We start from the raw sequence: 4,677 nt of genomic DNA on the forward strand, positions 1-4,677 counted from the left end.
TCTATAAATTCCAGGTGGTAAGCATTCCTACCTGGTAGGGTTACCATGAGGCATAAATGAGACAAAGCACAGACAGCACCCCACACAGTGCCTGGCACAAAGGAAGCAACTATAAATGGTGAAAAAGTGAGTGTTTATCACTCAGTCATGTCTGACTCTTTGCAAGTTGATGGACTGTAACTCACCAGCCTCCTCTGTCCAGGGGATTCTCCAGGCAAGAATACTGGAGTGAGTTGCCATTCCCTTCTCCAGGGGATCTTCCCAACTCAGGAATCAAACTGGGGTCTCCCACATTGCAGGCAGATTCTTTTCACTGCCTGAGCCACCTGGGAAGCCCAGTAGTATTACTCTTGCAAATACAGGTATCACAACCAGGCCAACCTAGATCAGAGGAAGGGGGTGGGAAGCAGAAAGAAGTTCAGGTGGGGTCTCTCTCCCACTGCCCTTCCTCTTCCCACCACCTTCTTCTGTTCCCCGGCCTCCAATCTAGTCTCCACATTTGTTACAGAGGGAAAGTATTAAAACACACCTACTGTCACACCACTTCTTTGCTTTAACTCCTTTCTGGCTTCCTATTGCTCTTAGGATAAAGCCCACACTCCTTAACATGGTCTTACAAGACTTTTTGTAATCTGGCTCCTGCTTATCTCTGAACCTTATTTCTCAACCTCTTGTAACCTAAGCTTTGGGACCACAGTTGCTCAGACATGCATGTTGGCACTTACCTCCAGGCCTCTGCATGGGCTGCTTCCTGACCCCAGCTACTCACCTCTTTTGCAGTCAGTTTAGAAGTTGTTTCCTCAGAATACTCCTGCTCTCCTGGCTGAGGATGAAAAGAGAAGGGTTATGGAGCTCCTTGTCCCAGGAGATTTTTCTGAGGTTCAGGAAGTAAGGATGTCTAAGATCATTTAGTCTCCTTTGGCAGAGAAGAAACCCAAGACCCAGAGGGAGGGGGCTTCCTCCAGGTTCCCCCCAGCCTCCCTCCACACTAGCACAGAGGGAACCAGTGACACCTCCTCTGACACCAAGGATGACTTCTCATTCTAATTTATTTGCATCTAATCATTTAATCACCTCTCCCAGGGAGAATGAATAAACAGAAAAGACCAGGAGACCCAAAGGAATGAATTCCAAGCCCTCGGAGAGCCCACAGGGATATGGGTGTTTTGGGGCCAGGGCTATTTTAATGACTGTTCCCATGAGGTCACTATCTCCTTTTCCCTCTTTATCAGATTCTAGTTGGCCTCATCTGCCAAGTGAGAGGAGCTTGTGACCAGGGAATTGAGGGGCACAGGGGGCTCCTTGGGGAGCTGTGAATTTAAAGCATGGCCAAGTGAGAACCAGTCAAGGCCACTGCTGCAGCTTCGAAAACAAACAAGTTCTGGAGCCAGAAAACCTAGTTTAAGTCACACTTGCTAGCGATGTGAAAGTGCGAATCAGTGAACCTCTCTGTACCTTAGTCTCTTCCACTGTAAAATGGGAGTAACACAATAACTCTCTCGCCAGGCTGTCATGAGGGTCTGGTGAGGGAATAGGTGGGAAAGCGCCTCCTATACGGTTCAGCACTCAACATGCCTTCTTCGTGAGCCGAGCATGCACAGGAGGGTTCTGATGGGGAGCCAGGCTCTGAAGCCCAGAGCTGATTGCTGACTCAGCCCCCTATGCTTGCTGCCATCCCGTGCCTAATCTGTTACGGACTGAAAGGTGTTGGGCTTATAAATATTTGCTCCTTATGGCCAGGCTTTCCTGAGTGCTATCAGCCTGGCTGATAAGATAATCCTGCCCCATGGGGCAGGCTCTGGCACCTGGCATTCTGTGCTGCAGGTGACCTAGCAGACTTAACTTTTTAATACCTAGCAAGTCAATACAGAGGCTCTCGGCTTACCGGCTAGGAGGGGCCAGCCAACGGGGACTCCAAAATTAATTCTCTTTGTTTTTGAATCTGAGGTCTAGAATTGACTGGAGACTCCAAGTTAACACCTTTCCTGCCAGATGGTGACTGGGTCTTCACTGGCTCCACTGAGCTCAGAACCAAAATGATTTTGAAAAGACTTGAAGTGAGCACCCTTCTCCTTTAATTAAGCACAAAATCTCCATATCTATTTCAGGCTTTGAAAAGTGAAACCCAGAGAAGGCAGGTTCCCCAGGCAGAGGAGAGAGGTGTGTGGAATTAATATTCCATCTCTATTTTTCCTGGGTAATTTAATAAATTGACTAAGCTTATCAGGGGGACCTGGGCTGCTTTTAGCTCCTGGGCAAGCCAGGCTCACATTCTCGGCTCACTTTCCACATTAGAACAGTTAACTAGCCGGGTGAGGTGAGTCGGGATTAAGGGGAAGAGCTGGGACCCGTCCCGCCTTGTTTGGGCACCCATGACCATTTGGCGGCACATCCCTCCTCCCCCAAATGCTCTAGCCTGACTCTCAAAGTTCTGGGTGCACCCTGAACCACCTTGGGCACCCCCCACCCATTCCCCCGCTGCCTTTCACCTCTCCCAGCTTCAGGGGGCATGTGGACTTGCTGGTATTTTTTAGAGAGAGAGTCTTTTTTTAATTGGAGGATAATTGCTTTACAATGTTGTGTTGGTTTCTGCTGTGAAACAGCTTTAAATATACATATAACCTCTCCCTCTTGAGTCACTCTCACTCATGACTTGCAGGTATTTAAAGAAGGCAGGCTAAGGGGAGGGGCTATGCTGGGACTGCCCCAGTCCCGTACCTCCAGGAAGAAAGGTAACTGCCCAGACAGGCTGCTTCCTGAGGTCCAGCAGACCCTTCTCCCCACCCTTCCTTCCACCCCATCATTCTCCCTTCTCTGCTGGTCAGAAGGCAACTCTAGGACTGCTTCTCTCTGGAACTGAGGGCTCTCAAGGAATCTGTTTCATAAACATCAAATTCTCATAGAAAACTTCAGAATCCCAGGAAAGAAATCCTTGGAACCCTGTGTGGGAAACATTACTCTGGGCTGTCATCTCTCTTTGAACATCCACTTAGCTCCTCCCGTTCATCTCCATGAGAAGCTCTCGGGAGCAGGGAGGATACCAGTATAGAATATGTTTCCAAATAAGTGGGAGGGGACTTCAGAGATTCTAAATCCATCCCCTCTTTGCCACGGATGGATAGAATCAAGTTCAAGGAGGGAAAGTGGTCAGTCCAAGGAGTTCTCACCTCTGAGCCTGGGCCTGTGGGGCTTCACTGGGGACTCACTAGAGGGGGCTGCATATCACACTCTAGGGGCTCTGGGGTCAGAGAGACCTGAGGCCAAATTTTGGCTCAGCTGTGAGACTTGCCCAAGTTATAGAAGCTTCTTTGTGCTTTAGTTTTATCGTTTGTAGGATGGGATAATAATAACCACTTCATAGGGTCAATAGATGAGATGAGGAATGTTACCTGCCTGACAGTAATTACTCTAGAACTTCCTGAAGGAGTGGCTTAATTTCATTTACCGCTGGATCCTCAGACCCTAGAACATGCCGTGCCCAGAGCAGCAGTGAACAAATGCATGTTGAATGGATGAATGCAGCGTATAGTTATTATCACTCTTACCCTCAGCGGTTCTTATGATCACTATTATTGACCTGAGTATTTTCTTGTTCAGCTTCACTCACCTCTTCTTTCCCTCTCCTGGACTCTCTTCTGTTTACTCCTTGTAGCGGCATGTACAGGGGCATTCCTGCAGATGTACACCTTCATACCTGCACTGCTTCTGTCTCTTCATCTCTTCTCATCTGCAGGGGGAGAGGGAGAATCATGAGGCTGAATCCATACCTTTGCTTTCCTACCCAAGCCCCACCCAACTCAGGGTTCAAATTGCTGCTCCCCTTCATATATCTGAAATCCAGTCCACTCTCTTCTAATATACTTAGTGCTGCTTAGTAAGTCACGGGTGGTGGAAAAAAAAAAATTCCCACCAGTATTTTTTCATTTCCAAGGAAGGCTGTCCATTTGGTTTTGTTTTGTCTGATTCAAAACTGACTGATGCAATTCCCTTCTGCTCTGACAAATCAGGACCCTCAGCAAAGAAGGAAACAGAGCCAAAGAGAGAAGAGAAAGGGTCAGCCACTTTTTGGAGATTTATGCAGCTGGACAGTGCTCTCCTAGGTTCAGGCCTCGAGTTTCAAAAAAACAAGACTCCAAGACGCACCTTCATTTGAGTCATTTGGGTGGAGTTGGTGTTTTCATCTTTGTTATCTTCCTATTTCCCTCCCCTCTGAGCTGAGTGCTTCCATCTGCCTTTGGGGTCTAGGACAACTGGGCCAAAATACCAAGAGATGATCCTTCTCAAATTCTCAAATCCCATTTTCACTCCTTTTGTCCCACTCCTGGGTTTAGGGTTTTAATTCATTTTGAATTGGTGATCATCTTGAGAGGAAAACACATAGGAAATGGATAGACTGTAATAAGACATAAATAACTCAACCCTACAAATTAACACAAGCCTACACCTGAAAGAATCAGACCACAAGCAAACAAGAATTTGGCTAATAACAGAGAATAATAATAAGGCCTATGGCCTTTAACTAGATCAGTGTGACTTAAAGATAAATCGTAAAGTGAAATACTCAGTCCAGACAAACTGTAGGGGTTGGTTTGGTTTATGTACTCCCTTAATGTATATGACTAAAACACAGATTCTGTTTACACGCATCTTTTTACAAGTTTGTTGTTTTTTTAGTCT

The 4,677-nt window shown here is 46.9% G+C and overlaps 1 long non-coding RNA gene across 1 annotated transcript; it reads right to left on the reverse strand.

The window, feature by feature from the left end:
• LOC106502114 lies at positions 312–3,782 on the reverse strand. Its single transcript, XR_001295701.2, has 3 exons — positions 3,608–3,782; positions 770–823; positions 312–381 (listed from the first exon to the last, which is right to left on the reverse strand). It is a non-coding gene; the product is annotated as an uncharacterized LOC106502114 (long non-coding RNA).

This window comes from Capra hircus, chromosome 1 (assembly GCF_001704415.2).
Source record: "Capra hircus breed San Clemente chromosome 1, ASM170441v1, whole genome shotgun sequence".
NCBI classification, from domain to species: domain Eukaryota; kingdom Metazoa; phylum Chordata; class Mammalia; order Artiodactyla; family Bovidae; genus Capra; species Capra hircus.